At 51.3% G+C, this 25,788-nt stretch overlaps 1 protein-coding gene across 9 annotated transcripts in view; it reads left to right on the plus strand.

Moving 5' to 3' along the window:
* Positions 1–25,788, plus strand: part of LOC121453399 (semaphorin-4D-like) — a 98,115-nt gene that overhangs the window by 23,333 nt on the left and 48,994 nt on the right. For 7 of the 9 annotated variants that reach the window (XR_005975000.1, XR_005974995.1, XR_005974996.1 and 4 more), the window contains exon 2: positions 1,335–1,403. The exons of 1 other annotated variant lie outside the window; for it this stretch is intronic. The gene's annotated coding sequence lies outside the window, so the exon portion shown is untranslated. Of the gene's footprint in view, positions 1–1,334; positions 1,404–17,525; positions 17,545–25,788 lie in introns of those variants that run through there. One more of the 9 variants, XR_005974999.1, reaches the window with a different exon arrangement.

Here is a 25,788-nt window from a genome sequence, read left to right on the forward strand (position 1 = left end):
GTCTGTCTAGCACCTTCTGATGCAGGGTATCATGGTAAGGGCATCACTCAGTGAGACAGACCGCATGTCAGCATGGGTTTCTTCCTCTTCTTTAAAGCCACTAATGTCACCATGGAGGCCATACCCTCATGACCTCATCGTAATACCTTGCAGAAGCCACATCTCCAAATGCCAATGATGTAGGAGTATAGAGATGGAGTTTTGCCCTCTTCCTAATGGCACAGTGGCAGCCAGATTTCAACCCATGGATTTGGCAGGCCCTCTTCCAACAGCAGCTGGATGGATGTCAGGAAATTTCCAACGTCAGGCCAGGAGGCTGTTGTTTCTTGTCCCTGCTGGGTTGGGAGTTCCCTGAGCCATCCCCATCACTGGCCGGGTCACTCAGCTCCCACCTGGAAGAGGCAATGACATCTTGTTTACTCTTTGTGTAGTTAATGGTACCAAACCCCCACCATCTCTGATTTGTCCTCTGCAGTTTCCTGCTCTGGTTGGGGACACTGGGGCTCTCAGGAGCCCCTAGGGAAGGTGGCCTTAGCATTTTCTGCCTGCTGTTTCTATACCCCCTTTTTGTGTGTTACATAGTCCAACCCTTTCTGCTTTGCTTATTTTTTTAAAAAAAAAAAAAACACCCATCAATTCTGGTATTCTGGTTTCTTCTCTATCTTCTCTTTAAAATGGTTGACTGTGTGCTAACACTGATATTTCTTAGTGTTTAGTTCTAGTTCAGGGGCCGGATTGAAAGGGTTGTGCTAAAATGTCAGTCTCTTAAAAAGCTTTGAAGACGTTTGTGTGTGTTCTGTGTGCACTGCAGCGCACGTGTGGAAGACAGAGGACAGCTTGTGAGAGTCAGTTCTCTTTCTGTTATGTGGGTACCAGGAATCAAACTCAGATCGTCGTGTGTGTGGGCAAGCGCTTTACCTACCAAGCCATCTCATGTGCTCTGAAGTGTCATGTTTTATGATGACTGGATTATCTTTCCCCGCCCATGATCTCCTGCCCTCCTCCACACACCAGTTTTTAGTTTGTGCTGCAGAGACGGCTGCTGTGGCTCCTGGCTAGCAGAGAAGGAATAAGTCAGGGAGAGGCAGACACCGCCTCCACCCTCCCTGCTCCTGTGGGGCTTGTCCTTAGAGCTCACCTGGCGGGAGTGCTGCTCTCCCTGACAGACTCCTCTCTTGGGCAGTGCTCTTGAAGAGTCTCGTGTATGTCTGTGACTGTGTGTCTGTGACTCTGTGTGTGTGTGTGTCTGTCTGTGTTGTATGTGTTCTGTCTGGCTAACTAGCTGACTCACTTTGGTTCTGCTAAGATACCTCCTTTTCCAATTCTTGTTTCAGATTCTGTTAACACCACTGGAACACAGCCAGGTTCTGAATGCCGACATGTCTGACAATCCTGGTCCCTAGGTGAGTAACAAAACCCACCTGCCAAGGAAGTGTCCCCTTGGGAGGTGACCCCATGAGTCAGCAGTTGGTTCTGTTACATACATGAAAACTGAGGCGTTCCTGCCAAAGGGGTCGCTGTCTGGATGAGGCATTGAAGGCCCCGTGTGGATGGAGGGGGACAGGCTGCCAGCAAGGGACTCTGGGAGAAACCCATTTGGATGATGGATTTCTCACTTTTCCTGTTGTGACATAATACTGAACCAAAGTGGCGTAAGGAAGGAAGGGTTTGTTTGGCTCAGTTTAAGGATAGACTATTATGTCAGGTAAGGAGTGGCGCAGGTGCTTGAGGCAGCCAGGTTTCATCCGCAGTCTGGAAGCAGAGGGAATCTAGGTCTGGTGCTCACCTTTCTTTCTTTTTGTTCAGTCTGGTGCCCCAGCCCTAGCATAGAACAACCCACATTTAGGGCAGGTCTTCCGCCCTCAGTTAAAGCTCTCTGGAAACACCCTCACAGTCACGTGTGTTCCCGTGTGACTCCAAATCCAGTCAGTTGACAATGAAGATTCACCTGGGTCAGCACCAACTTCCGACTTTCAGCAAGACAGGAGGGAGCTGGGGTTGAGTCCTGGCATGGCTTACCCTTACTTATTCCTCCCTCTAAAAAAAATCCCCTGGGGATTTTGTGTTCAGGAGTAAGCACCAAGTCTTTGAAGGTGGCCTGCCTCCCTCCCTCCCTCGGGAGCTTCAAGAGCTGCTGGCCCTGCCTCTTTTCTGCCCTCCCAACCACTGCTTGACGCTGGGGTGGGGAAGTCTGTGGAGGTGGGAGCTCACCTGCGGGCTGGGGGGTGATGTGCCAGCTCTTTGTGGTCACTGCCCTTGTGTGTTCGGGGTGGTGGACAGAAGAGGCTTTTTGGGTTTGCCTAGGACTCAGAGGGCCTGGTATGCATGAACCCTGCTGCACATGCTTGTGTGGTAGTGATGCCAACCTGTCTCAGCAGCTTCAGCAGGGAGTTGGTACCTTTTCGTCACAGGTGATGGTCAGGCACAGTGTGGTGAAGGTAAAGTATCTAGCCATTTTCTCAGGGGCATCTCCAGCCACCGTAACGGCACCCACCCCCCAGTGCTGCTTGGCCTTATTGTGCCAACCTCATCCCAATCCCCCAAGCGCCTGCCACTTCCAGAACTGAAGGGAGAGGCAGCCACAAGGACCCCATACCTTCCATGGCTGGCCAGAGTTTCTGACTAAAGGTGTGTGTGAACACACCTGCATTTAGTAGACTTTCCAGACAAGGCTTTTGCCATCCTGGCCTTCCCAGCTCAAGTGTCAGAGTCTTCGCTGGAAGCCCAGTTGGTTGGCCGGCTGTGAGCACAGCACTCTAGCTGGCAGCTCAGAGATTTTCCAAGCCTCGGCTTTCACATCACGGATACAGTAGTCCCCTTATCTGCGGTTTCACTGTGTGCATGTTTTGTCCCCTGGAATCAACAAGGAGGGAAAGCAGTGCTGGAAGCATTCGGAGAGCAAGAGGAGCGGGCTCACACTTGTACAGCTCTCTCCTCTTCAGTCCCCTTGCTAGCTGCTCTTGATACCTCGCTGTGTCTAATTTTAAAAAGAAACTCTGCCTGAGGTTTCTGTGTCCCTCAAAAAGCCTGGTGCATGCTCAACAGTGTCAGTCACCCAGCGAGTGACAAGTCACCAGTCTTGGAGGGTGGCGTTGTCTCTCCCCCACCCCCAGGATAAGGGGAACACAGTAGTTTGCATATAAAAGGCTGCCTAGAAAGGAAATACTTAGGAATATTAAGCTGTATATTGTAGGATTTGCATTGAGGTGGAAACTATAATAACTTTTCAGGATCTTTCCCAGTGTGAAGTGGCCCATACAAGCAGCTTTGCCTTTGGTGGGTCCTCTGAGTGGGGACAAAGCAGGCATTGTCCTTACTGTTGCCCCTGGGGGCCCGTCTCTATGACGCCATAGTGGAAATCTAGCCAAGAATCCAAGAGTGGCCTCTGGGAGAAACTGGTGTGTCCAGGCATGGAAGGCGGCAGCCAAGAGGTTCTGTGAAGTCTGGCTAACAAGCATGGTTTGGTGGTGCTTGGGTGCCCCTCGGGTCTGTTCGGAATACTGAGCCTATGACAGGGCAAATGTCAGGATTAGGGACAGGCCTTGCTTAGTGGCAGGTTACAAGGCTCTGTGCTCACCTGCAGTTCTGGTCTTAGATCCACACTCTACTTGCATGTGTTAGGGGACACATAGTACGGGAAGGAAAGTGCTTTAAGTTTTGTTACACTTTTGAGCTGTCTGCGCTTCCAAAGTTCTGGTTTCCCACAATTCTGTAGTCTTTGTGTTTTGTTTTCTTGGTTGGTTTCGTTTTGTTGTTTGAGACAGGGTCTCACTATGTAGCCCTGGTTGTCCTGGAAGTCACTCTGGAGACCTGGCTGGCCTTGAACTCATGGAGCTCTGCCTGCCTCTGCTTCCTAAATTCTGGGATTCAAGGTGTGTGCCACTGTACTCAGCTTCATATTTCTTGGTTTTTACGGTTGTTTAATTATTATATTTATGTATTTTTGTTTGTTTGGGTGTATGCCACTTGTGTGCATGGCCTGTCTTCATCTTTCTTGTGTGTTTTAATTATAGTTATGTGTTTGTGTTTGTATGGGTGTATCCCACATGCTTGCAAGGAGGCCAGAAGAGGGCATGGATCCCCTGGACCTAGATTTACAGGTGGCTGTGAACACCCCGCTGTGGGTGTTGGGAACTGGATTCTGGTTCTCTGCAAAAACCGAAAAGGATTTGTAACCCTGAGCCATCCATAATCTCTCCATCCGCAGCCCTGAGGTCTTACCAGGCCCATTGTGTGCACGTTCTTGCACTGCTCAAGTGTGCCCAGCCTTGGAGTGGGCTCAGCTGACTAAGTATGCCCACTCCTGAGTGTGCCCAGTACCCCTGAGTGTGTGCGTCTGCCTTGGGACCAACAACTTTTGTATAGGAAGGTGGCCTTATTTTCAGTATCTAAAGCACAAGCTTTGAGGAGAGCCACCACAGATTTAATTAAATGATACTAAAATAGGAGATAGTTACTCCTGTGAGTTTCATGGAGCCTGGGAAGGTCTCTCTGGTCCTGTGGGGTGCAGTCCTGGGAAGCTATGACCTGGAATAATGCCCAGGCCCTTTCCCCTTGGGCATCCGGGGTCTAAGGTGCTGACCCTAAAGCTCAGAGACACTAAGTATACAGAACTCCTGACTGTGTGGCATCAGCCAGACATTAGGTCCACAGTGTAGATCTCCAGCAGGCATTGCGTGGGTAGTATACAAGATGGCAGGTCCTCAGTGGCTCCAGTGTGGCAGGAGATGTGGTAGTGTGGTACTGTCCAGCCACTCAAACCCAAAGGGACCAGCCCTAGCCTGGGGCTCTGCCATTGGCACAGCAAAGGGTCCATTTATAGCGACAGGAAGCATGGACACCCCTAGCGCCCTTGGAACCAAACATTTATATTAGCAGCCATGTGTGGGCCGTATTGCTGTCCTGTGCTTTAGATCCACATGGCCCAGTCCCATAAGTGAGCGCTATACCTGACCCAGGTGCTGGAGTGTGACTGTTCAAAGCCAAAGCCTGCTTTGAAGATTCAGTACCCAGAAGGGATTATGTATGCCTCTTTTGAAGTGTGTTAAGTGCATATTAGAAGGCTGTATTATGCATGTTTGTGTACTGAATTACATGAAATAGATTATTAGAAAGGTATGTGGCCATCCATGCAATTGCAGTGGCATGTGCCATCAGCCATGCGCCCTTAGCAGTATGGATCTAGAGTGTGCTGTGGCTGCCCTGGCTTTGACTTTGCTCTGATCCCCTGGGTCTGGGCCACTGGTAAGTGCTGCAGTTTCTGGGTTTCTAAGAAAAGCTCCTAAGCAACCTCCTGGGGGGCTCAAGAGGGTCTCCACATTGACCGTATTTCTCTTGAGGCACTAACCCTGCCTTGCCTGAGGTGAGCCCGCAAGTTGAAGGCGCAGCATCAGGCTTCCTTTGCCCTTGTTTTCTGTTGGGAGCAAAGATACAGTGTACATGTTTGTAGTTGATTTTCCACGTAATGGCCATGTCCTGAATGCATTGGAGGCCTGCTCAGTCTGCATGTCGTGTTTATGATGAGGAGAGCTATCTTGTAAATACTTGCCCCGCCCCCATACCATGTGACTCGCTTTGGCAGCTTGAGTGGAGGGGCTGATGCCTGCCTGCCTGTGCAGCTGTGGGGAGCCGGCACAGTCCTGGGGAAATACCCCAGGCATGCCCACATCTGGCCAGGCTATTAATATCCCACAAAGGACTCTTTTTTTTCCCTGTGGAGAGCCCGCATGTGGTGATGCTGTCGTGCACATGACCAGAGCCCAAGACACGAGCCTTGCAGTGAGCGGCTTTCTGGATGCATCATTGAGTTCTCGTTGACAAGCCTGGGCCTCGTAGTTTTCTGCCTGCCATTCTGCAGTATGTGGATGCTGGATCCCAGAGGGCAGGTGGAACTGTCAGCCCCCAGGGGGCCTGTTGCAGAGAGGCTGGTCCTTCTCAGCGGTTTCTATTCACACCATGTTGGAAGAGTTCTCTGTAGCCAACTGTGTCCAGGCAACCAGGCCTCGGTAGACTGTAAATATTAAGCTGCCCAGGAAGACAGACCCCAGGTGGGATCACTAAGGTCAAGTGGGAGAAGAGATGGTGCCTGGGTCCATGGAGAGATCTGACATGTTGAAAAGGAGCTGCCAGGATGTAGACATGTGTCTCATCTTTTCGTGTGCAGAGCTGGTCCCACCGGGATATCCCCTAGCTGAGCCTTTTTGGTCCTCTGAACTGGACATAGAGGTTTGGAATTGGGTAAAGCTAGCCTGTGTCTGTCGTCTTCCTCCTCCTGCAGACTTGTGTTTAGAAGTCACGGCCACCATGGTCCTAGAGGGTGTGTGTTTGACTGAACCAGTGGGACTGCTCACTTGTGCAGGAAATGCAGAGCCCTGAGAACACTGTAGAGTGGCATGCTCTCCTCCCCGGGCAGGCCTGGGTGTGCAGGCAGCAGTCCCTATGGCAGCACACCCCACTCAGAGACCCACGCAGGCCTGGGTGTGCAGGCAGCGGTCCCTATGGCAGCAGACCCCACTCAGAGACCCACGCAGGCTTGGGTGTGCAGGCAGCGGTCCCTATGACAGCACGCCCCACTCAGAGACCCACACAGGCCTGGGTTGCAGGCAGCGGTCCCTATGGCAGCAGACCCCACTCAGAGACCCACACAGGCCTGGGTGTGCAGGCAGCGGTCCCTATGGCAGCAGACCCCACTCAGAGACCCACGCAGGCTTGGGTGTGCAGGCAGCGGTCCCTATGGCAGCACGCCCCACTCAGAGACCCACACTAGGCATTGTGCTCTCTGCTCTTATGGCTTTCTACAGATTGTGTAACTTCCCTAGGGCTGTCGGACTCTGACCCTAGTGCCTCGTTCATGTGGTCTTGTGTGAATAGCTCCTGTGGCTGTGGGCAGATTGAAGGTCTTCCTCATGGAGAGGTTATTTGAGCTTATCTGGGAGAACCTGGCTGCAGTCACAGGTGCCTTCATAGGAGGAGGGTGGAGGAGTCAAGATACTGTGCAGAGCTGGCTCTGTGGAGATGAGGTGGACCCTGGAGCAGTGACTGCCAAGATGGATTTTACCCCAGCCCGCCTGGGCCCCTGGTGCCTAATGTTCTGTCAGACATTGCTCTGGGTGTCTGGAGGGCATTGTGATGTTTTTTCTTAAGTGTGTGTGTGTGTGTGTGTGTGTGTGTGTGTGTCAATGCGAGCACATATATGTCAGGACATAATGCCATACATGCTTGTGGAGTTCAGAGGACGACCTCACATGTGGGTGTTTTTGCCTTCCACTTTATTTGAAACAGGCTCTACTACTACTACTACTACTACTTCTTCTTCTTCTTCTTCTTCTTCTTCTTCTTCTTCTTCTTCTTCTTCTCACGTGTGGGTGTTTTTGCCTTCCACTTTATTTGAAACAGGCTCTACTACTACTACTACTTCTTCTTCTTCTTCTTCTTCTTCTTATTATTATTATTATTATTATTATTATTTTGCCTTTGTGTGCCCCAGACTCATTGACCCATGGTCCAGGGCTTCTCCTGTATCACCTTCCAGCTTCCTGCAGGACAGTGGTTCTCAACCTGTGGGTCATGACCCCTTTGGAGGTTGAATGACCTTTTCACAGGGGCTGTACGTCGGATGTTTACATTATGATTCTTAACAGTAATAAAATTATACTTAGGAAGTAGCAAGGAAATAATTTTATGGTTGGGGGGGGTCAACACAGCATGAGGAGCTCTATTAAAGCGTTGCAACACCCCTGCAGTAGGTGAAACGGGGTTGTGACTAGAAGCTACTTTACTTAGCTTTCTGTGGATTCTGGAGGCCCAGACCCCCAGGTCCTCATGCTGGTGCAGCAAGCTCTTTCCCCACTGAGTCATCTCCCCGGCCCTAGATGGGGCTCTGATGAGATTACTGTGTTAATCCAAGGACTCGGTAAATCAGAAGGCCTTCCCCATGTGTGTGGTCCTTAGGAGGGATCAAATGCCTGCAGATTGCCTGGGAGCTCAGGGGTCTCCATTTAGCAATTGCATCCTCTTTAGTTGCCGGTCAGACCGTCCCCATGAATGTCTTTCTCTGTATACCTGGGGGTACCAAGAACTCCACAAGCAAGGACCCTTTGCAGCCACCAGACACAGGAAGAGCCTTGACGTAATTCTTGGGGGTCTAACATGGTCCTTGACTTTGGCCCAATGCCACTGACTTAAGGCTTCCAGCCTCCAGAGACAAGGGAGGGTTAATGCCTGTTGTTTTAAGCTTCTGGGATTTAGTAATTGGTAAGGGCAGCCACGGGGAAACAGGAAGTCAGGATAAACAGTACCTCCACAGATACCCTCAGCTATGGCACAGCTGTCATTCCGAGGCTGTGACCTCCGGGTGGGGCACTGCTGGGTCACGGTGTGTGGCTCTTGGCTTTGGTAGAACTTGCTGGCCTACTCTGTGAAAGGATCTGACTGTTGCTCTTAGTGGTGGACCCTGTTCCCAGTTCCCTCCCTCTACATGACAAGTGTCTGCTGGAGAGCGGTGTTGTGGTCACACCGCCTGTCCCTGAACCCTGGTGAGTGGTTCCAGCCTCGGGTCCTGCTACTGCTTTTGCTGGGTCGCCTGCTCGCCTTGCTCCTCAGCAGGGGCTGGGTGTTCTAGATGCTTTTGCTTTGAAACACTGACTCCCGGTTCTTAAGAAAAATTTGAAACACTAATTCCTAATTTTTATCTCATTTATTTTTTCTCTTTGTGTGTGGAAGCAGGGAGTAGGGGTACATGCTTACCAAGGCGTATTTGTGGAGAGCAGAGGACAACTTGAGAGACTCAGATCTTTCCTACGTGTGGCATCTGGAGATGGAACTCCTGTTAGGCTCACCAACAAGCACCTCTACCAGCTGAGCCATCTTGCTTATTCCCAACTCTGTCTTCTGCTGGCCGCTTTTATGAGTGTCTCATTTGCCAGGCAGGTGAAACCCATAATGCTCAGGTCTTTTTCTTCATTCTTAAGGTTTGTAGTGTCGGTGTTAAGCTAGAATGGCTATGCAGGAACTTTATTTTGTGAGTTTGAATTGTATAGCATGAATTCAGATGTTTGAGGGAGGGCTTCAGGGAAGAGTGTGTGTGTGTGTGTGTGTGTGTGTGTGTGTGTGTACACACGAGTGTACCCCTAGCTTGGGTGGAAGTCAGAGGCCACTTGCTGGACTCAGTTCACTGCTTCTATTGTGTGGGATTAAACTCAGGTTGTCAGGGTTGGTGATGGTGTTTCTGGGGAAGAAGGGGCCCAGTTTTGGGTCCTTACAGTGTACCAGCACCCGGCAACAACCATTCTTTTCTTTCTTTGGTTCATGAGTTGAACTTCAGCTCAGTGGTTTCTTAATGTTCTTCATAAGAGGACATGCCACCGCTCCCCAGTGACTTGTTTGCCTTTTCACATCCGAGTCACTTTGGTCACAGTTCTATGGAGTATGCTGACAACAGTGAAGGCGTTCCACCTCTGTGTCCTGCACATGCTATGTTAGCACCGTGATGAGAGAAGATTCCTCTAATGCGTGGTGGACACATGCTCCCTCTGCAGAGGACGGTCAGGGTGCACAGTCGCCATGCTGAAGGGCTGTGGAGGAGAGCAGGGAAAAACAGGGAGAAAGGCAAGCACACATTCCCAGCACCCTCTATGTGCTTGCAGTAACGTCTAGAAGCCGGTGAAGCTAGAACGGAGGATGTACCTCAGTTGGACGAATGCTTGCCTAGCGTGTGTGAAGCCCTCGGTAGCTTTGCTCTCCTGCACTACATAAAACTAGGCGTGATGGTGCACCTCTGTAATCTCAGAAGGCTTGGTAGTTCAGGGCCATCTTTGTTACATATTAGTTTGGGGCCAGGCTGGGCTCAATGAGATCCTGTTTTAAAGTCAGACATGGACAGCAAAAACCCAAGTGTGAAATTAGTGAAGCCAGAATGTAAGGCAATGAGCACCAACTGGAAAACAGCTTGTGGTGGGCCTGGCTATAGAAGGTGGCCTCTCTGTTGGGGACCTGCTTTCCTCCTAGGTTTCCTTTAGGTGTCTGTGGTCTGACCCTGTCCAGGATGGGTGAGGTCATACGTGGGGTAGTCTGTGCACCAACAGTCGGTGGGTATGTGAGGGTTGTTCTGTGCCCACATCTGTGTGTGTGTGTGTGTGTGTGTGTGTGTGTGTGACATCTGTGTCCCAGGACTGTGTGCCTGACCTTGACCTGCCAGGCCTGGGTCTTCTTCTGAGTATTGTCCCTAGACACTGCCTGCCCCTCTGGTGGCTGGTGCTCCATGGCTTCTGAAAACTCTCTGTGTTGCTGAGCTGGCTCAGTCCCACCCTTGCTGGGAGCATGATGAGGTCAAACCTGCATTTGCCTGTGTGTGACCCAGCCGCACCCGAGCTGTGGGTGGAGGCGTCGAGAGTTGCAGGTGCTTGACCCCACACAGGACTGACAGCCTGGGCCCCCAGCTCCGAGGTAGGCGTGGGATGAGGTTGGACCAGGTGTCACTGGGCCGGGTCTGCCTGACTTTGCTGGTCCTGGGCAGGCAGGCCCTTCTGTCCGTGGCTGCTTCATGGTAGCAGTGATGTTGCTGGAGCGTGGCTCTGCTGTGTAGGGATGAATGCTACGTTCCTGGCGTCCAGCTTGCTGCAACAACAGCAGCTGTGACATTTCTTCAAGGTCAGTGAGATGGGATAAGTAGGTGACAGCTAGGTCTAAGTTAAAGGTGGACGACAGAGGGGCAGGGCTTGGGGGCAGGTGGGTGGAGTGATAGGTCTTGGAGGAGGGGTCTAGATGTGCTAACAAGACCCTGTGGGTCGAGTGGGTATCAGGGCATCCCTCCTTACATGTTTCTTTCAGCCCCTCCACAGCCTGGGACGCAAACACCCATCTCTTTCTGGGGATTCTCATTTTATGGGCTCTGCCCTGGGGCAAGAGAGGGGTCATGCTCCAGCTGTCACCTTGCAAGTCTCACCAGGAAGTGGTTTTGGAGTTTCCCAGGGGGAGCCCAGTGGGGTCCAGGTGGGCCTTCTAGACTGAGTCATGGTCTAGGGAGAAGCAGCTTCCTGGGGGTGGAGGAAGTGGCAGGGCAGGAGATTTACAGCCGCCTGCCTGCTCTTCTGTGTCCTGGGTGCTTGTGGGGTTGAGCCTCCTCTATTGGAAAGCTGTCTTTTCAAAGCCTCCCATGAACAGCAGCAGGGGAAGCTGGCCCCAGCCGGACATGTTTTATTTCTGTTTGGAGCTTTCTGATCCCCTCCCTTTCTCCTCAGCATCTCAGCTCTGGCACACTTGGCAGTCTCCTGGTTTCCTCATTCTTTTTGTCCTCTTGTGACACAAGAGGCCAGCTCCACACTGTCGTCCCAGAGGTGCTTGGGTTGAGATCAGCCAGCGAGGTCAGGCTAGGGTACTGCAGCCCCCTTTCTTGGTCTTCATGGTCGTTCTACCCACTGGCCTTAACTCCAGCATCTGGACAGCAATGTTTCTTGGGTGTGAGTGTGTGGCTTGGCCCCTGGGAAGGGAGGAGCCCAGCCACAGGTCATTGGGTATCATGGCTAGGAGGGAGACACAGCCTCCTTCATAGACTTGCTGGGTGTTAATCCACACACCATGTTCTGTGTGGGATCCTGGTGTAGTCAATAGTAATGGCATCTGGAGAAGCCCTTTCAAGGTTGCTGGGGGTGGGGCTGAGAGGGCTGAGAGCTTTGTCACAGACGTTCCTGTGCCTAGGCTGTGACTCACCAGGTCACTCTAGAGGAGGTGGGCACAGTCCTCATCCTGCAGTTGCCAGTCCCTCATCCACAGTGACTGCTCCCTCTTGCTTTCGGCTGAGGCTGACATGTAATAGATCAGAGGCAAGGCGACTGAGCTGTTGGGAGGAGACGGAAGAGGTGAGGGGCAGAGTAGCCAGGCAGCTTCCATCAGAGAGGAAGGCAGCACTCAGCTAGGGGCCCCCGAGCCCTGAGGAGGAGCTGCAGGACAGGGGGATCGACCCTCTGCCCTTTCTCTTTCCTGTTCTTGGGATCATCCTGATATTCGGACGTACACTGCCACATGCCTTAGCTGAGGCCTGGCTTTTACAGTCATCCATCGTGCCCAGAGGCCAGGCCCTGCAGAGCCACCACCGATGTTGTTAGCTGTCAGAGGCGCAGCACACACATGTGCGTGCGTGTGTGTGTGTGGGTGTATGTGTGTGTAGAAAGAGGGGCCTATTGGTGAGGCTGATTTGATTTAAGGCATTTCTTTCAGTATGGTGGCATATGGGGTTGGTTGGGCCACATGCATGAGATAAGGGTTGAGGAAGCCATTAGTTATATTGTTCTATTTTAAATACAAAAGTCAGATATTGGACTAAAAACCTGATTGATCAGAGAAGTGACGGAGAACTGGCCAGCGACCTCCTCTCTCTCCTTCCTCAATCCTAAAGGGCTGTGAATCTCTCTAAGTCCCTCCTTACTACTTCCTGTGTCTCTATATATATCCTGGGTCCTCCAAAATCTCTGTGGCTAACAATGGTCACCTAGCAGCTAGCTCCACCCTCTGGCTCAATGTAAACTTTATTGACAGTCTAGGGAGTGTCAGAGGCGATCAGAATATGCCACGACAGGTTGAGGCTTGATTCGCGCCGACTGGGTGCTGAGGAAGCAGTTTGCCATGGGAGGAGGCTGTTGTTCTTAGAAGGCCTTGCTCTTGTGAGTGGTTAGGAAAGCAGGCTGCTGAGCAGGCCAGTTTGGGAGCTTGCACTTGGCAAATCTCCACTTTACTTTGTCATTTTGGGGAAACACTACCAGAGTAGAGAAGTCATAGATGGGTAATTATGGGCCGGGCTGACCCCTACTGGCCCAGCTCCTTTCCAGTCGACTGGCCAAGCTAGCTCATCTTCAGCACTCAAGTAGGACTGACTACCACGTGGCACACCAGGCACACATCTTACACACACCCCAAGGCATGTTCCCGTGTTTCTCCCCCTGCCTGATTCCATGAGAGTAACTCTGGTCCCCTGCTGACAGTCGGTGCTAGGGAGTGTGTGCAGGTGGGTGTGAGCTGGAGGGAGTGTGTGCAGGTGGGTGTGAGCTGGAGGGAGTGTGTGCAGGTGGGTGTGAGCTGGAGGGAGTGTGTGCAGGTGTGTGTAATTAGGAAGGTGCACATGATACTGGGGAGGAAGACTCCTTCTTTTCAGATCGGGGACATTTACATTTCTCCAGAAGGCCTGGCTGCTGTACAGGCAGGTGAAGTATAGAGAAGCAGCCAGTAGCTGGGGTGCTGGGAGAAGCGGATCAGGCAGCCAACTACTATTTTGCGGTACAGAGCTGAGATTTTAATCTGAAGGAAGCCAAGAGCTCTTGATATTCTGTTTATTCTTTTTATTGCATTTGTGTATGGTGTGTGCAAGCCAGCCTGTCTGTGTGCATGCATGTGTGGGTGGATGTGCGCGTGCATGTGTGTGGAGGCTAGAGGCTGCTTCTGGCTAGACTGGCTGGCCAGTGAATTCTTGAGATCTACCTATCTCCATCCCCCAACTTCCGGGACTATATGCATTGCCACCTGCTTGACTCTTTTACATGGGAGCTTGGGACCCCAACTTGGGACCTCTTGGTTGTGTAGCAAGCACTGAGACACCTCCCGAGTCCCTGGTGGTACCCCCCTTTTTTTCTTTTTCTTCTCCTCCTCTTTTTAAATAACCATTAGTCAGAGCTGGAGTTTAGGGATAGTTGTGTAGCTATACTGTGGAAGAGTGGAGAGACAGCTGCAGAGAGGGTTTTGGGGGCTTTGTGCTCTTTTCCTAAATGCTTAGTAGCTGTTGGATTGACAGCCCAAGCCTTCCAGCATGAAGGCGTAGATATGGGCAGACTCTGATGCTGAGTCCTGAGAGCTAGGGGCAGTTTGCTCCTGACACTTGAGGCCAGAGGTGTTTGGTTGCAAGTGCCCAGGTTGGAAGCTTCTTTCTCTGGGCTTTAGCTGGCAGTGGCTGGCACTGGACCAGTAGTGTATCCCTTGGCTCTTAGCAATGGTTGGCGGCAGCAGTTATTGCAGTCTAGTGCTACGGCTCCCATGCCTTGGGGACCTGTGACTCCCACCAACAGCTCGTGTTGTAACTCTGAAACCTACAGTGAATCTAAGACGTGCTAGCTCTCGAAACCTTGTGACCAAGGCCTGCAGTCCCTCATCTTTGGCTCTCTGCAACTCTCTCTGGGCTGGATGTGGTGGCACATGCTTTATCCCAGCACACACTCAGGAGGCTGAGGCAGGCAGAACTCTGAGTTTGAGGCTAGCCTGATCTACGCTGAGTTCCTTGTCAGGCAGAACTAAACAGTAACATCCTGTCTCAAAACAACAACAACAACAAAAAACCCTTTCTGTATTTTATTATCTTTGGTCTTCTCTGTTGCTGGCCTCTCAATTCTTCAGCCAGTGTGTGTGTGTGTGTGTGTGTGTGTGTGTGTTGTCTACAAATGGAGGTGCATGTGTAGTTTTTTTTCTCCTTGCTCTTAGGGTTCCCACCACCCAGCTCCCAAATAAATACACAGAGACTTATTCCTGTGAATGCCTGACCTTAGCTTGGCTTGTTTCTTGCCAGTTTATCTTAAATTATTCCGTGTCTCTTTAACTATGTTTTGCCTCTGGGCTTTTTACCTTTCTTTGTTTTATATATCTTACTTTTCTTCTTACTCTGTGACTGGCTGTGTGGCTGAGTGGCTGGGCTCTGGTGTCCTCTCCTTCTCCCTCTCTCACTCCTCCCTCCCTCCCTCCCTCCCTCCCTCCCTCCCTCCCCTCCTCCTCCTCCTCCTCCTCCTCCTCCTCCTCCTTCTTCTTCTTCTTCTTCTCCTTCTTCCTCTCTCTTTCTCTCTCTCTCTTTCTCTCTCTCTCTCTCTCTCTCTCTCTTTCTCTCTGTCTGCCAGCCCCACCTGTTTCTCTCTTCTGCCTAGCTATTGGCCATTCAGCTCTTTATTAGACCCAATCAGGTGTTTTAGACAGGCAAAGTAACACAGCCTCACAGAGTTAAACAAATGCAACATAAAAGAATGCAACACATCTTTGCACCATTAAACAAATGTTCCACACAAAAGAACAAGCTCTATTCCACAACAGCATGTATGCATGTCATGCACACAGAGGCCAAAGCGTAGCCTGATGTGTTGGTCCTCACCTTCCGCCTTGTTTGAGACAGGGTCTCCTTATTGTTTGATTCTGTGTACACTGAGCTAGCTGGCCAGTGACTTCTAGGGATCAGCCTGTCTCTGCCCCCCCCCCCCCACTGTAGTAGTGCTGGGATCACAGCCACACACCGCTGTGTCCGGATAGACGCGGGTTCTGAAAATCTAAATGCAAGTGTTCATATTTTACACATGGATTCATCTCCCCAGCCCCCTCAGCCACCATCTTGCTGCTATGACTTCTGCTGGTAGCACCGCCACCGCCACAGCTGTTGCTGCCCCATTGTCTCTTCTTGGTGCTGCCAGCTCAGCCCACTTAACTTATGATAAAAATCTGAAGTAGGCAAAGACCATTGGAAGAGGCCTCTCGTTGGGCCTAAGCCTTTCATTGCGACATCAGAGGACAACACAGGGAAGAGTCTCCTGACTAACTTGAAAAGGGAACCAAACAGTCTGGTTACATGGCCAGGAGCAGTGTGTGGCAAGGGTGTTTGTGCCAACTTTGGTGCAACCCTTCATACAAATAAAAGATCATGTTTGCTCCAGCCACAGGCCCTCTGCTGGGCCTTCTGGAAAGGTGTGCCCTCTCTGGTCCAAGTGAGAATATCTGTTTGATAAGATGGAGATTGCTCAGACTTGTGCAGTTCTGGAGTGCTACATTCCCATCAAGCTCTGTCTGAGTGGTTATGACGGGAGCATGACGTCAGCCATGGTTGTAGCGATCCTCTGTAACTGCTGGAGTATCCTCAGGGTGATCAGGGAGTGTCCAGAATGACCTGGCTGACATGAGGACACCCAAGCTTTTTTGGGGGGCCCGTGGTTCCCTGTTCAAGGCTTCTCATGTGCCTACTCGTGGCAATTTTAATCGCTTACAGACAGCGTTGGAGGTATGTTTACAGTAAAGTTTTAGGGAAAGCCCAACACAGAACTCAAAACTTTAACAGTGTTTAGCAGTACTTAATTGCATATTCAGTTATGCATAATCTGCTTAACTTTTCTTCCCTAGTTCATCAGGGAGAGAGATGAGGGTCGGGGGTGAGAAACCAACATAACAGTGGGTTTGTGTGGGGATAGAGGTGCCACGACCTGGTAGCTCGCAGGATGTGGTGGGTTCAGAGGGAGGACGCTGACATGCTTGTTAGTTATGTTGGCTCATTCCGGGTGAGCCAGGTCAGGTTGGCCTCAGATGTCCCAGGCCTGCCACTTCCTCAGCGCAGCCCCTGGCAGCCTGATGAGGGTGACCCACGGAGCCCCATACTGATGTAGACGTATTATGTGGCATGCTCTTGGACCAAACAGGATGAGTTAATGCCTGTGAGTGGCGCCGAAATGTGGTTGAGCTTGGTCACGGTCCAGCCGGTTTTCATTTGGCTGCAGCGTGTACAGTAAATTCTTCGCTGGCTGTTTCCTTTCTTCTTCTTCTTCTTCTTCTTCTTCTTCTTCTTCTTCTTCTTCTTCTTTTTTTAGTTTTTGTTTTGTTCTAAGGAAAACACATGATTTTGAAAATAGACACCCACTCTTGCGTTCTATCGTAAGCAGATTGAGGCGTTGTATTATGGGGTCTGGGTCGGCTGCCGAGGTCTTCGCTGTTTGCTGAGCTAGTGCCTCTGAGACAAGTCAAACTGAGTCCTGCATCTTCAGGGATGTGGGCGGTGCTTGCAGGTGTGGGGAAGGGTGTGCCAATTAAAAGCCTTTGTATGTTGTCACTAAGGGCAGGAGGATGAGCTATACTCTGAACATTACTGCCGAGGGGATTGGGTCACCCTTGCATTCAGGTCTGGCCCAGGGTCTTACAGAACCAGGTAACGGCCGCGTGTCTAAGGGATCCAGCATGTCTGTTCCTCTGGAAGGTCTCATCCCCACACTCTAATGGCTAGGGGTGGGAAAAAACCTTGAAGATGTGGGTGATTGTTTAAAAATAAAGTGTTTTCTTTAGGTCAAGAAGGTGGCCCTTGGCTGTGCCTGGCAGGCAGGAGCCAGCATAGTGAGGGTGCTGGGCAGGGTTAGTCCCCCCTCCTCAGGTCTCACCCCCAGTCTGTAAGGCAGCCTTTCTCCTTCTTTAGCTTGTCCCATGCCCCGAATCAGCCCATGTAGGAAAACAATCAGGCCCACATTGTAGAACAGCCCCGCTATTTACAGGGCAGAGAATGGGGACAGGCTTGTCCCACGACCTGCAGAGAGAGCTCACCACGGAGCCTTGTCCCACTGCTGAAGGGTGCCTTGTTGTAACAAGAGTGGACCCAGCCGCCTGCAACACGTCCCCCTCACCCCATCCCAGACTGTAACCCCAACTCTCAAGACAGACGTCTCAGGCAGGCAGAGGTCCCACACGAGGGTCCTGAGTGGTCCAGAGGAGTCCTGAGTGCCGATATTGCAGCCAGGGTCGCAGTGGCCAAAGCAGGGCAGGGAGCCCAGCTGCAGAAAGGTATGCAGGGTTAGTAATGGGGCTTGGCCTTCCCTTTGGCTTTGCAAATGGCTCGGGTCTAAGTGGGGTATCCTGAGTGTGTACCTACCTTCCAGAAGCCCAAATGGTTGGTGCCCGGGAATGGAGGAAAAAAGGTACTTAGGCGGAGGGTGGCTGCTTAGTCTGAGCATGTGACTGTCCTATACCTTGAAGGCAGTGGGCATGGCCTGGCGACAGAGCCAGTCTATCATTCAATGGTTGCTTGGTGCTATCTAGCCTGGAGCTACCCCTGGGTCCTTCTTGGAAGTAGCTAGTTGTCACCCGCATCTGCTGATGCTGTCTTGGGCCACACTCCTTTTGTTGTTTGAATTTATTTATCTCAGGTTTCTGTCTTTTATACTCTGTGGGGAAGGAGTGGTTGCCTAGGGCCACTGGCTTGCTGCCTGTGGGCGTGGCCCTGGCAGGGACTTGGCTGGCCCCAGAGCCCAGGGAAGGAAACCCTCTATACCAGCTTCAGCAGAGCCCAGATGTGGCTGCTGTGTAGGACAGTGGCACAGCCGGAGGGCCCTCATCTCGTGCCGCTGGGGTCTGTAAATCAACGGTTTTGATGCCCCCTGTGTGTGGAAGTCAGAGGACTAGGGTGTGTGTTGACCTAAGGATGGGGACAGGGAGCGGCCAAAAAATTACAGGCCAGGACCAAATGGCAGTGCCTGCCCTGGAGTTCCTGGGACTGAAGCCGTGGAACCAGAGCTCAGAGATTGGGGGCTTCCGGTGGTGTAGTGACTTCTAAAGTCAGAGACTTTTGGTCTGTGTAGTCTTGCAACTTCCCATGTTCTCCAGGGTCTTGAGACTCTTCCTCCATCCACAGTTGTTGCTCATCCCCCTGGACCGGCCCCTTCTCTACCTGACTCTCTGGCGTCCCTGTGGAGCACGTGCTATGGCAGGTATTGCTGGGAAGTGCCCTTCAGTGACCCTGGTGAACACAGCTTGCTCAAGCAGCTGACTCAGGCACTATGGACTTCCCCTTGTTAAAATGCCAGTCTGTTGCTTCCCGGCAGAAACAGGCTTTACCTGAAACAGCAGCAAACAAGTGTCCACTGTGGGCATCTTCCTGAAGGCTGGCGGTTGCCTGTGTCCACTGTGGGCATCTTCCTGAAGGCTGGCGACTGCCTGTGTCCAATGTGGGCATTTTCCTGAAGGCTGGCGGCTGCCTGTGTCCACTGTGGGCATCTTCCTGAAGGCTGGCGGCTGCCTGTGTCCACTGTGGGCATTTTCCTGAAGGCTGGCGGCTGCCTGTGTCCACTGTGGGCATCTTCCCGAAGGCTGGCGGTTGCCTGCGAGACGGGATCCCAGCCCTCTCCTTTCCATCCTCCCTCACTGGGTCCCAGCAATTCCATGTTTGTATGGAAGGACACTCAGGGCCTTAATCAACCAAGAGCCTCGGTTTCCCTGAATTCCAAAAGAAATCAGGAAACAGACATAGGCAAAGGGAAAAGGATTAATTTACAGTTTGGCTTAACTGGAGAGGGAAAGAGGCTATGGCCATCTCATAACTTCTAGAAACCACGAGACAAAGGCCAGAAGATCTGCAGACTGAGCCTTGAGCGAGCTTTTAGGGGGCTTTCCTACAATGGGGTCTGGGGCGGTTGGCACAGGCTCCTTCCAGTGAGCAAACCTCTGTCTGTGTCTAAGCTGGGGGGCTGCTATTTATATATTCTCTTTATAAGTTAGGCTGCTGACAGACACTTCTGTTTACTTATTTGTCTTGTTAATGAGTTTATAAAGTAACACGTTCCCTTATGGCATTGGCATATGTCCTTAGTTTTGGTTGATTTCCCCCATCTTATCCCCCCCCCCCATATTCCCCTTTCTGCTTCCAAATGACATAGTCCCATTCCCCTCCTCTCCGTTCTCATTTGAAGCCTTTTAACCCATCTCATGGGCGCTCTCTACTTTCCTGGTCTCTCCCCACACCCACTTCAGTTAAATATTTAACAATTAGAAGTTAGGATCTGCATGCAAGAGAAGTATGGAGAGGGTTTTGCTTATTTGTTTTTGTTTTTTGTTTTTTGTTTGTTTTTTGCTTGTTTTTAAGTCTGGCCCAGGGAAAAGGGGTAGACATTCCGTCTCAGTGATTTTCATTTCTGAAAGAAAAGTGTCTCGGTCATGCGTCTTATGGGATGGCAAGTGGAAAATTCCTACCTGTTCTGGGCCCACAGAGTTCCTTCCTGGGTCCATTCCTTTGTTGGATGTTGGGTAAAGGTTTTTCTTTGGAGGTCAGCTTCAGCTGACTTGTGCTGGACTGCGAAACATACTAATTTTGCTAATGAAAAGAAATCATTTTTGTCGGGTGCAAGTGTCTTTTGCCAGGGCTCTAGTCTCTTCTCTCAGTTTTGGATTTTAGTGACAGATGTGCTAATCAGGGGATCTGCAGGGGGCTGAATAAACGTCCTTTAAGACATCCACGCCCATATCAGGTGACCGTGGCAACGGGGCCTCATGGAAGCTATCATGATCTGGTGTGGAGCCTTGAGGTGAGACTATCCTTGATAATTCAGGTGACCCAGAATGTAATCATCAGGGTGCTGCTGGGGGGCTCCACTGCTTCAGAGGGGAGGGGACCCCACTTTCCAGGCCCTGCTCTAGTGCCTGTGAAGTAAAGTAGTAAAGACTGACCAGTAGGAGACAGGCCAGCTGACTTTAACATCCTCGTGTGTATTGGTGCCTCTCACAAAAGAACTCAGACTCCAAAGAAGCAGACCCGGGCTTCAGAGCCATTTAAATAAAAGGTAATAAATCCCAGAGAAGGGATTAGACAAAAGAGGGTTAGCGTGGGAGTTTTGCCACAGTGACCTAGAAATGCCGAAGAGGAGGGTCCGTTTCCACCTGCCTCGTCTCCTTCCTTCTGGTGTGTGATAGATAGTACCTGTGCAAATGAAAATTGATGTCATGTCTCTTGGCCCAGCTTTTGTTACTGGAGCAATTAGAGCTTGGGGCCTAGCAGCCCCAACAAGCCAGGCTACCTGTCCTCAATAAACCAATTAAAAAAATAATTAATAGCTAGTAGCAGAAAAGGGAGATTTATTCAGTGTGATCGCATTGGGAAGAGGAACAAAGTGGTCCAGCCGGAACACCCCCACCACGTATATCAGGACCGTCTTCGGGGTCCTGAGAGGTCTGTATCGCTAGGCAGTCCTGGTCATATGTGGTCCCAGCCATCAGTGAACAACCGTTGTTTCAGCTCTAGTCCCTCTTGCAAGGTGTTCTGACAAGTTACCTGTACGAATGAACTCTTCCTAGGAGATGATCTCAGCAGTGCTGGTGACAGAGTCCTAGTTGGCCTGGAATACTGGGATCCCATTTGATGGCTGTGGCAATGGAGGAAGGTCCCTGGTGCGGGCAGCCTACAGAGCTGGGAGAAGCCCAATGTACAGGCAACCCTGAGATTGGAGCCAGCCCTCTGCATGCCTGCCCTCTAGAGCTGTTCTGTGATGTATCTGTGTTGTTTCAAAGCAGTGAGTTTGGAGTCTTTCAATAGCGGTCCCAGGGAGGCATCCGTGCCCCCTAAGATGCAGTGCTCAGGGGGAGGAGCATCTTCACCTTTGAGAGGCCGATGAGGTCAGTGATGGAGCCCTGAGCAGGGATGCAGGAACTCTGTCTGTGCCAACATTGGTGTTCAGAGGCCATGAGCGTGCCCACCTACTGCCATTGACCCAGTAGGAGCTTGCAGTGGCACCGTGGACCACAAGTGCTGCAGTCCTTAGATAGAGGCAGCACAGAGGTGCTACAGGTGAGATTTAAGGTCCAGTGAAGGTGGCTCATGTGTCCTTCCTTACTCCTGGGAAGGGTCAGCAAGGTGGGGAGTGTGGTAGGCATCACCAGGCCTCAGTATCCCCAAAGGGAAGTTCGTTTGAGGGATGGGCACAGCAAAGTGTGAAAGAATCCAGCACTGCCGTGTGTATCAGGAGTCTCAGCTACTCAGGAAGCTAAGGCAGGCGAATCATTTGAAATCAGTAGTTCAGGGCCATCTTGGGCAACAGAGCAAAACCTTCACCCCCTCCTCCATGTCATACTAGACAAAACAAACCAAAAAGTTAGACCATATTGGTCAGCCGAGGAAGGGCACAGAATAGGCTCTTCTTTGTTCAGCGTGGCCTCAACCCCAGGGACTTGCTGGGGTGTGCCCTTTGTGTGAGTCTACTATATGCTTAGAACTAGACAGGCAGCCACAGACTCTGGGCCGGCAGAGCAGAGAGAAAGGTCAGCATGCACAAGGCTAAAAACAAAACATTTTCCCGGTGCTTCTGTTGGGTGTGCCCAGGAAGCGGAGCCAGCCAGCAAGGTGAACCTGTAGAGGCTTAGAGGCCTGGCTGCCCTTCTGTGTTCTCTGGGTGGCAGTGGTTCGGGTACAAGGTGCTTAAGGTGCCGTGAACACCCAGCACAGGCAGGAGGAATTCCCTGCTTCTCTTCACGTAGTGTCGTGGCTGCACATGCCGGGCTGGTGAGCATAGATCCTGTGGATGGGACCCAAGCCTGAAGTGACACCACTGCTGCCATTGCTGGCCACTCTGTCTCTGTGTCCCCCCAGCCTCTCCAGGCCACCTCTGTGTCTGTTCTCTGCCCCCAGGCTGGCTCTGGAAACCTCTGTCTAGTGCTTGGAGAGATTCTGTCTTAGCTGCTTTTTTATTGCTGTGGAGAGACACTGTGACCAAGGCCAGTTATAAAAGAGCATTTAATGGGATGCTTGCAGTTACAGAGGGTTAGAGTCTGTGACTGTCGTGGCAGGGAGCATGGCAGCAGGTAGGCACACGTGGCACTGGGACAGTTATCTAAGAGCTCACGCCTTATCTGAAAGTTGGAGGCCGAGAGAGTAAGCCTGGGCCTCGAATGGGCTTTTGAAACCTCGGAGCCCACCCCAATGACACACCTCCACCAAGGCCGTACTTCACAATCCTTCCCAAAGCAGTGCCACCAATTAGGGACCAAGCATTTAAATATATGAGCCTGTGGGGGCCATTCTCATTCAAACCGCCGTAGCTTGGCTGCTACTCAGGGCTTGGAGCCTCTTTTCTGTTTACATGCTTGAAGAGACTGAGCACTGTGGCTCATGCAATAATGTGGGCTTTCAGGTCCACTTGTGCGCTCCCTCCCTCCCTCCCTCCCTCCCTCCCTCCGTCCCTCCCTCCCTCCGTCCCTCCTCCCTCTCCCCACCCCGTGTGTGTGTGTGTGTGTGTGTGTGTGTGAAAGAGAGAGAGAGACTATGGGCCATGTGCATGCGGGTGCCTATGGAGACTGGAACTTGTTGGCTCCCCATGGTGCTGCAGTTACAGGCAGTTGATTTGCACAACATGGGTGCCTGGAACTGGGTCGCCTGCAAGAGGAGCAGGTGCTTTGAGCTACTGAGCCGTCTTTTCCAGATGGAGAGTTGGTTTTTAGGTTGATTTCTCCTTCAGGCATGTCTAGATTTTTGACATATACAATGTTGTCATATGTAGAATCTGCACCCAAGAACCATATGACCTAGTAAACTAAGTAAAATCATACCATGCTTTAAGTGAGCTTACAAGTTTTTTGTTTGTTTTAAAGTAGGGTCTCAGCCTTAGCTGGTCCAGAAATCACTTTATAAATGACGCGGGTCTTGAACTCAGAGAGATTTGCCTGTCTCTGCCTCTCAAGCGCTAGAGAGCTTATGGATTTTTATTGAACCACATCTCCTGTGGCTCAGGAGATGTATCAAGCCACAACCAGTAGTCTATTTCAGTAACCTTATTGCAGCCCAGGCACCTTTGGAGGCCAGCTCTACCTGGTAATGGACGCTAAACTGGGCCCAGGTTACAGCTGGTGTTGGTAGTCTCAATGTGACTCTGGCTCAGAGTGTGGGTGTGGCAGGAAGAGGGTGGACCGTCCACAGGTGTGAAGATGATGGAGGCACAGGTCAGAGCCGAACAGCATAGCTGTGAAGGTAACCGAGGCACAGGCCTGAGGTGATAGGTACCTGGGAGGTAACCCTGAGTGTGCACCAGGCTTTGGTGTTTTGAGGATACGGATCTCAATGTGGATGAGGCTGTAGATGTCAGGAATGCCTGGTGGGGATACCAAGGCAAGATGCGTCGGAAGAGAGGATGCCGAGGTGGGAAACAGCTGTGGTTGGAAGCAGTGCATGTGGTACTATGGCTAATACTGACAGAAGACCCCAGCCATATACGTAGAAGACCCGGAAGAATGCAAAGAGGATGCCTACAGTGCCTCTAAAACTACCAAACGCAGGTAGTTCCGTTTGTGTGCAGGTGACAACTTCCAGGTCAGCCTAGGTGCTACCTATGTGAGACCCACGTGCACCTCAAATGCAGGAGCTGCTGCCCCTCCACATGTGGGTCTGGGTGGAGCTGCCTGGCCCAGCCTCCAGACGCCATCCTTGGAACTGACTTACGTGTTTTGCATGCAATATTGTATTGTGTTTTACTTGCTGAGAACCGCTGACACGCCTGGCTTGTGCTGCCTGTGTTGCACACCCTGCTGTTATTATTTACTTAACCCTTCCTAATGGGTGAGCATATGTTAGGAGGATAATTTTTGTTCAGAAACCACCTTGGAGATAAATATCTCCAAGCTGGCATCCCCTTGAACGTGTGGGATGGCACAGCCAAGGAAGTAAGCGTGGTAGAACTGTCAGGTCCCAGCTCACTGCCCTCATGTGAGGCCCTCTGCACAGGGGACTGTGTAGAGCTGGGTCCAGAGGGTTTGCAGACCCTCTGCTTGTTGGTGGAGGTAAGATAAGGCTGGGTGTGTCTAATGGGTGCGTTGGGTAGAGCTGGACAGGCCTTGCTGATTGGGGCAATGTTGCTAAAAACTTCCTCTCCTTGCGAAATTTTGTGATACACTCACTCCCTGTGCTGAAATCCCCTTCCCATGACTGAACTGTTCCCTGAACCCCGTGTTTACCCCCATCCCCTCCCTGAAGGCTGTCTGACTCACAGCTTGTGATTTTCTCACCTTTTGTTTGTGGAGATCAGTTCTATTTCACCTCAAGACAGACAGATCCACCATGATGGAGCTACTTATGGAACATTCACTATCTGTGTGGAACCTGTATACTCCCACACGGCCTTTATCTTCTTGGGGTTGCTAATGTGAATATAGGTACACACTACAAGTAGTGTAAGGAATAAGGACAAGTGTGTACACGTTCAGCCAAGCTCCAATGTTTTTTGCATGTGTATTTGTATGAGTACATGTTCACATATGAGTGGGCACTCTTAAGTAAGCAAGTACGGTGTGCAAGTATAGAAGCCTGAGGCCCATGCCTCAAGTCTACTTCCTTTGGACCAGCACGTGTAGTTTTTCATATGGGCTCTAAGAATTGAAGTCCCCAGGTTTGCAATGCAAACATTTTACCCACCTAGCTATCTCCCTGAGCCCCAACTTTCTGTGCCTCTAAATGCATGGATGCCTGACAGCCCTGGAACAAGGGCAGCCCCTGGTGGCTCCAAGAGTAGAGCCTCCCCCTTGTACAGCTGCCTCTGCTCTGCATCTGGTACCCTAAGGTCACTGTCACCTGCATTCCTCTGCCTGCGGACACAGGGAGAAGATGGAATGGACCTGGTGGATGCATGTGAGGGGTCTTCCTTTCACAAGGGATCTCTTCATATTCATTGGCATGGAAAGGCCTGGAATGTTCTGGGCCTTCGAAGTGGTCAGTGAGCTTAGTTAAGGACAAATTATTGTCTTGAGGCAGGGATAAGGCTCCAGGGCCACCTGTCGTTTGTATACGCAGCCTAGCTTATCTTGGTGAAAGAATGTTCTGGAATTGGCTTTTCTAAGAAGCTGCTGGGATTTCTAAGGTTTGATGCTCCAGTCTTAACTGAGAGGCAGTTCTGCATATCACCCCAGCATTTTCCCCTCGTACTTAGGGATAAGTCCATCTCCTTCCTGTGCCCCCAAAGAGGTGCAGCTGTGCCGGTGGAAGACCATGGTACATTGGTGTCTGGTGCCGGTGACTCACTAGCTTTCCATGCTCCCTGTGAGTGACCCACAGTGCTTCACCATCTGATTCATCTAGGAACTGGCACAGCACAGAACAGGAGACCTGCTCTGGCATCCCTGGCCTGTTACTGTTGTAAGGCTCACCAGACCAGAGACACTCAGGGCCAGGGTCTCAAATTCACCCCAGAGTTCCAGGCCCCGGTGCCCTATATAGGGATCTAGGCTGCCAGGAGCAGAGGAGGTCTCGTTAGAGGGACAGTGAGGCTGCTCGGGTTCTCCTTT

Source organism: Microtus oregoni, unplaced genomic scaffold (genome assembly GCF_018167655.1).
Source record: "Microtus oregoni isolate MIOR12 unplaced genomic scaffold, Mior012 000011F_ref0000422, whole genome shotgun sequence".
Taxonomy (NCBI): Eukaryota; Metazoa; Chordata; class Mammalia; order Rodentia; family Cricetidae; genus Microtus; species Microtus oregoni.